Raw genomic sequence first — 9,884 nt, forward strand, 5'->3', positions numbered from 1 at the left:
GTAGTGCGACCTTCCTGATGGGAAATCACGGCGCCAGTCCCTTAATTTGGACCCACTTTCATTGAAAGCTACTAGTGAGAAAAGGTGTCATAATCATTTCAGAAATGTAATGGCATGGGATCGATTGGAACAACACCAATACTCATTTGCTAATAAAAGTAATGTATCAATGAAATAGTTAAATGCAGATGCGCCATTCCTCATTAAAAAATTAACCTTTTGCCGTGACCAAGATTCGAACCTGGGTTCTTGCGGCCACAACGCAATGTTCTAACCACTAGACTATCACGGCTGGTGAATTCAGAACGGGTGTACTTCGTTCTTCTGTTGGCAGCCGCAGAGTTGCTGTCGTCACTCGGTTCCGCTAGAACGCAAGGTCAGCTTTCTCCATCCTTACGTTGTAAACATGGCACGCAATGTCGACTCTGTTTAACTAATTTTATTAAGAAGGGTTTGAAACTTTTGGCATCTGCTAGCTGAAACAGTTATATATCTGTAGAAGTAAAGCGAATACTGCATACCGTATCATTTCTGACCATATACAGACCACGGCTCGTAAGAGTAATGTACCGAATCGAATTTCGCATTGGCGAACCCGGTTTTAAATGTTAAACAAGAGCAAAATCGAAGAAGGGACGGTGTTTCCCAGCACCATAGTCCCTTTCGTGTACACCCAGGTGTTGGCGAGTTGGTTTCTCCAGCTCGTACAAGGTGTGCTCAAGTGTAGTTGGGGGGGTGGGGGAGGAGTGGCCTCACAATACGTGCTGAATACTCATCTTCGACTACGCTAGGCTTGCTTGGGAATGAAGGACACTCCTGTGAAGTCAGGTGTTCTCCTGCCAGCATTAAGGTGGAACGACAGGGTGTCTGACGAAAATACTGCTCAAATTCAGGACTTTTTTCTCCTTACTGGAATGTAGTAGACAAATGGGGTTCTCTGCAATGCATAAAGCATACATTGAAGTTTTTATCGGTATTTTTATTGAAAAATAATAATATCTTCACTGTGTAATTGGGAATTTCCTGAGGCAGCTCTGGAAAAAGGTACATTGACGGTTGCAGCTGTAACTCTATTTTTTATCCCTCTTTTTTGCCGAAAAATATACTAAATATCAACGATGAACTGAAGGGAATTCAATTTGCTTCGAGGGAGACCAAAAACTTATTAAAATCGGATGAAAATTGTAGGGTGGGCGACGACAACCATGGCGAAAAAACGGATTTGGAAAAAACGCGTTTATAGTTTGTCAAGTGTATATCATGTAAAGAAACAGGAGAAAGCTTGAAACTTGTGGGAAATCATCGATGCCTGGTATATAGTAACTATCGCTCTGAGTAGTGGATGCTTTCCTACTGGCTGCGCGGGATTAGCCGAGCGGTCTAGCCGCTGCAGTCATGGATTGTGCGGCTGGTTCCGGCGGAGGTTCGAGTCCTCACTCGGGCATGGGTGTGTGTGTTTGTCCTTAGGATAATTTAGGTTAAGTGGTGCGTAAGCTTAGGGACTGAAGACCTTAGCATTTGAGTCCCATAAGATTTCACACACATTTGAAGTTTTTTTTTTTTTTTGCTTTCCTACTTTGACCTGATAAGCTCTCATTTTCATCTTCGAGGTCCTTTTCGTCGCTGAGAGCTTTGTCGCTGGCGTCTCTATCTTCACAGAATCGGTGCATTTTTATTTGAAGGGCATTTGCCACGTGCATTCATGCGGTATGGCCTACGTTGAAAAATCATACTTCCAAACTATAAGCAATGTCGACAATTTCGTTTTGGCTGGATGTTATTTTTGAAGCGTATATCCAAATGAGACTATTGACACTTTCGTTAACATTTTGTGTAAAGCCGGCGAAATAATGCCTCAGCAAATCAGTTCTACTCATATCGGTATGAGTAATGGCATTGATAAGGACTTGTGGCAACCGGTTCTCTAACGCCGAGGAGTGCCGTGCACGCTCGGCTTCAAACAGAATCGTTACTTTTTCGAATTCGCTCATAATATTTTGGGGAATAGTTTTTCAAGACATATACATTCGAATTCTGTAATAAAAAAATCTAGTTTCTTCGACCTTCACTCTGTCGTTCCCCCGTTAAGAGTAAAATAGTAACCTAGGAAAACACATTATGAAGCGGCAATTACCAGAGAAGCGCTATTGGCAGGAGAAGGTAATATGTTCTTAAGTAATGGAACCCAGTATGTTGTCCTCGATAGCGAGTATTCATCAGACACAAGTGTATTGTCAGGAGTGTCCCATGGAAGTGCAATAGGACCGCTGGTATTTTGTATGCACATAAATAATCTGGCGGAGAGCGTGGGTAGCAGCCTACGGCTGTTTGCTGATGGCGCTGTGGTGTGCGGAAATGTGCCGAAGATGAGTGACTGAAGGGGGATACATGATGACTTAGACAAAATTTCTACAGCGTCTGATGAATGGCAACTACTTCTAAACGTAGAAAAACTGAAGTTAGAGCGGATGAGTAGGAAAAGCAAGCCCGTAATTCTCTGATAGAGCGTTAGTTCTGTCCTGCTTGACAAAGCCATGTCGTTTAAATACCTTGGCGTAACGTTGCAAAGCGATAAGAATTGGAATGAGCATGTGAGGATTGCGTTAGTGTAGGCGAATCGACTATTTCGGCATGCATCGAATGTTCAAATGAGTGTGAGTTCCTTAGGGACCAAACTGCTGAGGTCATCGGTTCCTAGACTTACACACGACTTAAACTAACTTAACGCTAAGGACAACACTCACGCCCATGCCCCGAAGGAGGCCTCGAACCTCCGGACCGAGCGAGGTGGCGCAGTGGTTAGCACACTGGACTCGCATTCGGGAGGACGACGGTTCAATCCCGTCTCCGGCCATCCTGATTTAGGTTTTCCGTGATTTCCCTAAATCGTTTCAGGCGAATGCCGAGATGGTTCCTTTGAAAGGGCACGGCCGATTTCCTTCCCTAACCCGAGCTTGCGCTCCGTCTCTAATGACCTCGTTGTCGACGGGACGTTAAACACTAACCACCACCACCACCATCGAACCTCCGGTGGAAGGAGCCGCACGACTAGTGACATGGCACCTATAATCACGCGGTCTCTCTGAGCGCCGGCATGCATCTTAGAGAAGCTTACGGAGTATGTAGGTAGATGTAGATGTAGATGTAGATGTAGATGGGGAATGAGAATGAGCATGGAAAGGCTTGCGTTTGTGTCTGAAGCCAATTGTGTTGCACTTCAGCCCTGAATGTCTAAACACACAAAAACGCAAGCGTGTGCTTACACATTTGCACGACAATTCATAAAATGATGAAATTACAACAGTAACCGTATACTTATATAACACAGATTTATAGAGTGATTTCCCAGGAACGCATAACGTAAATCTGTGAACATCAGGATGCACCATTATTGTGTGTTGTACTTAAGAATCACTTAGAGCTCTAGTGAAATATTTTCCGTGTATATTTTAGGCACCAAGGTACAGTCCTACGTTATTTACTTGTAGTTACTGGAGGTGAAAAGGCTTTGTTTGTGGCTGTTAAAAACTGGTACCCCCAGCGGGAATCGAACTCACACCACCCACGCCTTACACGCCTTAGACATTACAAGCTAGCCTCAGTCCACTCAACCACCGAATTTCAAATGTGTTAGCATCGTGTTTTTGTCACAATGGGGTTGGTACCACATGCTACGAGAAGTGTTGACTTCCACTAGAGCCGTTGTTGCGAATGATCTATTCTGGTTTCAGGGTAAACATGATGCAGTCCGAATGCAAAGCCGTGGTATCAAACCCATCCCCTTCCTTTCTTTCGTAAACTGTATTCCGTTTGTCTGCTAAGACCATCAGTGTGACAGAGGTCAGAGAAAGTTTCTTTCATTTTCTAACTAACCAGTAATGGAAAAATCTTGCAGAAATATGTCTGTAAAAGGGCTCGTGGGTGTCTCTCATATTAAAATCAATTTCAGCTCCGTCAGCCAGCGGTCGCTTGATACAGACCGGCATCCGCCCAAGTGATCGCGACAAATTATTCGTAGAGCCGATGATCTTCAGTAGACTCTTCTGTGTTCGAATTAACAAGTATGACATTGTGTAACGTTGCATATGATATAAGACTATTTTTCAGCATGGTCCATGGCGCTTTTGTATGTCATATTGTTATAAGCATTTAACCAAGGTCTTATTTTGCTCAAGTTTGTAGTATAGCTCGTGCCATTACAATTTGAATATTTCTCATTTTTGATAGACTTTTGCACATTAGAAAACGAGGTCTAAAACATAGCAAAGGCTAACAGTTGTGACATTGTGTTCTGTTTGTGTTTAGTAAAAGGGTGAAATCAGTGGAGGCAGTTCGGAACTCCTGCGCCCTGTATGGAGTGATTGCTATCGAGATTGTCAAGTGATGTCATTTAAAATACAACGCTTTGAGATAAATAATCACCACATTCAGGAAGACAAACAAGCGTTGATCATGGACGTTTCTGCGATTTACTACATGGTCAATGACAGTGTAGCTGTCAAGTGACAAGTCTGACTACCACTTAACCTTCGTGTGATACTTGCCTTCAGTAGTCGTGTTGAGGTCAAAAGAAAGGGGAGAGGAGTATGGTACAACGTCTCGTCGAAAACGAAATTAGTCGCGAAGCAGAATCTCGAACTGGGATGGATGGGGAAGGAAGTTGTCTGTGCCCTTTCAAAGGATTGATCCTGCCATTTGCCGTAACAGATTTAAGGAGGTGACTGTGGACGTAAATGAGTGCACCCTGATGGCAATTTGAAGTACCTCATGTTAACTTCATAAGGAGGATATAGTGGGTGAGTCATAGCAAATATTATTTCAAGCAGTGGTTTGTATACGCCCACGAAATGTTTTGTTATTGATATACGTCTGGTGGCATAAAGAATGTGTTTTGTATTAGGAACCGCTTCACAGGGATGTGTCCTCCGCAGCTGACAAATGTTACCAACAAAAGAGAAACCTTGCAATTTTAGAGTAAGAAATGCGACCCGGAAGACAGTACCATGGAGCTTAGATGGCAAAAACACCCACCGCCCATCTTCTATTCTGGCACCTGCACGTCTTTACCTTTCTCGCTCCTTATCGATAAACTACAAAGAAAGTTAGCTTTTTTGCGATTGTACTTTATACATGGCTTAACTCAGAATCCACGAGTCGCTACATGCGTGGAATTGAAACACTAACGGCACACCATTCGACGGTTTGATAACTAAGTGGAATAAACTGTCGACAATTTTTCTGATATTTGTGTCTATTTTGCTTAATAACCTAATGGGAAAAGCAAATAATATGCACTACACTAATACAACTGGTAACTCATCGTAATATCATACAACGAATGGCTATCTTGATTAACCTTGGAGTCTTTTTTCATACTACACTCCTGGAAATGGAAAAAAGAAAACATTGACACCGGTGTGTCAGACCCACCATACTTGCTCCGGACACTGCGAGAGGGCTGAACAAGCAATGATCACACGCACGGCACAGCGGACACACCAGGAACCGCGGTGTTGGCCGTCGAATGGCGCTAGCTGCGCAGCATTTGTGCACCGCCGCCGTCAGTGTCAGCCAGTTTGCCGTGGCATACGGAGCTCCATCGCAGTCTTTAACACTGGTAGCATGCCGCGACAGCGTGGACGTGAACCGTATGTGCAGTTGACGGACTTTGAGCGAGGGCGTATAGTGGGCATGCGGGAGGCCGGGTGGACGTACCGCCGAATTGCTCAACACGTGGGGCGTGAGGTCTCCACAGTACATCGATGTTGTCGCCAGTGGTCGGCGGAAGGTGCACGTGCCCGTCGACCTGGGACCGGACCGCAGCGACGCACAGATGCACGCCAAGGCCGTAGGATCCTACGCAGTGCCGTAGGGGACCGCACCGCCACTTCCCAGCAAATTAGGGACACTGTTGCTCCTGGGGTATCGGCGAGGACCATTCGCAACCGTCTCCATGAAGCTGGGCTACGGTCCCGCACACCGTTAGGCCGTCTTCCGCTCACGCCCCAACATCGTGCAGCCCGCCTCCAGTGGTGTCGCGACAGGCGTGAATGGAGGGACGAATGGAGACGTGTCGTCTTCAGCGATGAGAGTCGCTTCTGTCTTGGTGCCAATGATGGTCGTATGCGTGTTTGGCGCCGTGCAGGTGAGCGCCGCAATCAGGACTGCATACGACCGAGGCACACAGGGCCAACACCCGGCATCATGGTGTGGGGAGCGATCTCCTACACTGGCCGTACACCACTGGTGATCGTCGAGGGGACACTGAATAGTGCACGGTACATCCAAACCGTCATCGAACCCATCGTTCTACCATTCCTAGACCGGCAAGGGAACTTGCGGTTCCAACAGGACAATGCACGTCCGCATGTATCCCGTGCCACCCAACGTGCTCTAGAAGGTGTAAGTCAACTACCCTGGCCAGCAAGATCTCCGGATCTGTCCCCCATTGAGCATGTTTGGGACTGGATGAAGCGTCGTCTCACGCGGTCTGCACGTCCAGCACGAACGCTGGTCCAACTGAGGCGCCAGGTGGAAATGGCATGGCAAGCCGTTGCACAGGACTACATCCAGTATCTCTACGATCGTCTCCATGGGAGAATAGCAGCCTGCATTGCTGCGAAAGGTGGATATACACTGTACTAGTGCCGCCATTGTGCATGCTCTGTTGCCTGTGTCTATGTGCCTGTGGTTCTGTCAGTGTGATCATGTGATGTATCTGACCCCGAATGTGTCAATAAAGTTTCCCCTTCCTGGGACAATGAATTCACGGTGTTCTTATTTCAATTTCCAGGAGTGTATATTAACTGGTCTACATCATACGTACGACAATGTGGCTGTGAGCAGTTACTGAATGAAACACAGTTAACAGAGTATTCGGTGGTACGGTTTCATTGACAGATTTGTGTGTTTACAGTAGCAATGCCGAATTATTTTATGTTTATTACCTCTAGAAATACTGGTTACCGAAAGCAATGAGTCGCCTTATGATGACAAAATTTCTACAGATTTCGTTCTGAGTTCCATAGAGCTGTTTGTAGCTTTGTCACAGAGGAGGTACAAACAGCTGTATCGAACTCAGGACGACATCTTTAGAAACCGAGAGCTACTGCCTCGTACTCTTTGCAGTGCGTCGATATTTTCATGGAGCAAGCGACCAACTGCAGCGTTCATTACCTCACCATTGCCCCTGTTGTGGCTGATACAGATAATTCGCAATGTAGGCAACGAGATTAGTTGTAGTTGCTGCATGAAAGTAATCTCCCCTGTCTGTAAACATATATTTGGTAAGTCGATGACACACCAAAGTTGAATTCACTCACAATCTTTGATTGATATTTGACATATCTTTATGCCTAGTCAAGTCTCGTTCAGACATGCAAATTTTGTTTGATTAAGAATGAGTTCCAATTCGGGTCAAGAACAACAACACGTCATGTCATGTAATGATTGTTATAATACCTTTGCAGTATCACTTATTGTAATGAAGTTAAATTTACAAGTGTTAAGGACTGTCTCATCTCTAATAACGTATTCTCTACCACTTGTTGCATGATGGTATTGCTTTACATCTGGAGTGACTGCCAAAATTAGCAAAGTTCTCTAGTGGTCTCTTTTGATAACCATTGCGTGTAGTCAAATGACTGTACACAACAGGCTTTCGGCGTCGAGAGGACCCGCAACACAGCTACGTTATATTGGTTGCATTGAGCAGTGATCCACTTGTTTTGCTGTCAAGTTTACCTTTGAGCCAAAGCTTATAGAACATATTTCAAAAATCTTGTGAACAAGTGAAAGTTAGCAATGTCTTTGTATAGTGATTCATAATACCACAGTTTCACAGTCGTCTGTTTACTAGGATAGGTGTACCGTGCTTCTACATCTTGACGAGTCACGTCACGACGTCTGTACGACTATAGTGGTTTCGCGTACGACACATATGTGTGAAGCCAGCAGAGATTATATGGAAATGGATACAAAATGGAGCGACGCTTTGCAGATAATGACTGCTTGCTACGAAGACTGAAAGTTGACCCTCAGCGTAAATAAATGTGATGTAATGCCCACAAAATAGACTGAAAAAATCTAAATCATTAGATTATGCAATTGGTGACCAGTCACTTCAAACCTGTCTTGTATCTAGTATCTGTCTGGGTGATCTGAGGTCGAACTATCGAACTATATGGAGAAGGTAGATCACGATTTATTGTAGCAACCCAAAGGAAGTCAATTCCTAGCACGAAAGAAGTCGCTTAGAAAATATTCGTTCCAACAAATTTCGAAAATCTCGATTATTTTTCTATGGTCTGTGGCTCTCACCAAGTTGGATTAACGAGAGAGAGAGAGAGAGAGAGAGTGAGAGAGACAGAGACAGAGAGAGGTATATTTAAAGAAGAACAGCGAGCATCGTGATAGGTCACTTTAGTCAGCTTATGTCACAGAAACGCTTCACAAACTGCAGAATGAGACAGTACATCAGAAGCGTTGTGCCATCATAGAGAATTTTACTGGAAAATGTGTGAGTGCCCTGTTTCTTAAACTGAGTGGAAATACATATAATTTCCTCTCACAACACCCACAGTGATGTAATTAGACAAATGCTGGCTTAGGATAAAGCGAGGACAGATGACCCAATTTCGAAAACACGGCGTAAGAGTCCATATGTAAAAGCATAAACGTTTGTCAGATGTTTGGCACACATGGAGAAAGATCGTTTCTGTAAATACATAATTAAAAATGGCTCTGAGCACTATGGGACTTAACACCTAAGGTCATCAGTCCCCTAGAACTTAGAACTACTTAAACCTAACTAACCTAAGGATATCACACTCATCTATGCTCGAGGCAGGATTCGAACCTGCGACCGTAGCGGTCGCGCGGTTCCTGACTGAAGCGCCAAGAACCACTCGGTCACACCGGCCGGCTACATCATTGAAATTGATGTTTTAAACAGTAAGACTGTAGCAGAAGTTTATTATATTTTTTATTCCATTTTGAAGTAATAGCGTACACTTCATGCGTGCTGCAGTCTCTTCCTAAAATTATTCGGGAAAAATTAGATTTTCCCAGACGTGAAAAATTGTTCCAAGGAGCAACATGGTCATACATCTAGGAAGAAAACGCTTTTCACGTTTGCAAGTGTTGCAATCGAGAAAATATTGTCAGTACTGTACTTAATAGTTTACATGTTACATTGCTACTCTACTACACACCAACAATCAAGAAGTGGAGTCACATTAAAAAGGAGTATTATCTAAAACGAGTTCCAAGTTAAAAATATTTTGAACAAGCAGCTATTGGATACCAAGAGAAATTCCCATTTTCAAGACGGGAAAATTGTATAGTCCTTAAAGGAACTCATTTTTTTTTTTTTTTTTTTTTTTTTTTTTAGCGAATTTCACGTATTCCATGGCAGGAGATCTCCTTCCGTTTCAAAGTACAAGATAGTGGATGTCCGACGATGTATGGTTTAACCGTCCACGCATCTTGTAACTACTCTAACAGGTATTCAGTATGTTATTCACAACAAAACCCTGCAACTGAAGAGTAAACAACATCTTCCAAATAGTTTTAACTTACGAAGGGCGTACTATGAACAACGCAACACATTCTTTTTTTACGGATAATTTCGGTTAAAAAATGCGAAACTTGTTTTTGGATATTCTGGAATATTCCTGCTACAGCCCCTATAGTTTCATGAGGTTCCGATAGGTCGTTACGGAATACGTTGCCTTCAAAGTGGCGTCTGTGATGGAGTAGCGTTCCAAGCAAAGAGCTGTCATTGAGTTTCTTTTGGCGGAAAACCAGACCGTCGCAGACACTCAGAGGCACTTGCAGAATCTCTACGGAAACCTGGTAGTGAACAAGCACGGTGAGTCGTTGCG

General features: G+C 44.1%; 1 non-coding gene across 1 annotated transcript; it reads right to left on the minus strand.

Annotated features, from left to right (window-relative positions):
* Positions 1-220: 220 nt before the first annotated feature.
* Trnah-gug (transfer RNA histidin (anticodon GUG)) lies at positions 221-292 on the minus strand. Its single transcript has one exon. It is a non-coding gene; the product is annotated as a tRNA-His (tRNA).
* Positions 293-9,884: the final 9,592 nt, after the last annotated feature.

Source organism: Schistocerca serialis, chromosome 2 (genome assembly GCF_023864345.2).
Source record: "Schistocerca serialis cubense isolate TAMUIC-IGC-003099 chromosome 2, iqSchSeri2.2, whole genome shotgun sequence".
In the NCBI taxonomy this organism is placed as follows: Eukaryota; Metazoa; Arthropoda; class Insecta; order Orthoptera; family Acrididae; genus Schistocerca; species Schistocerca serialis.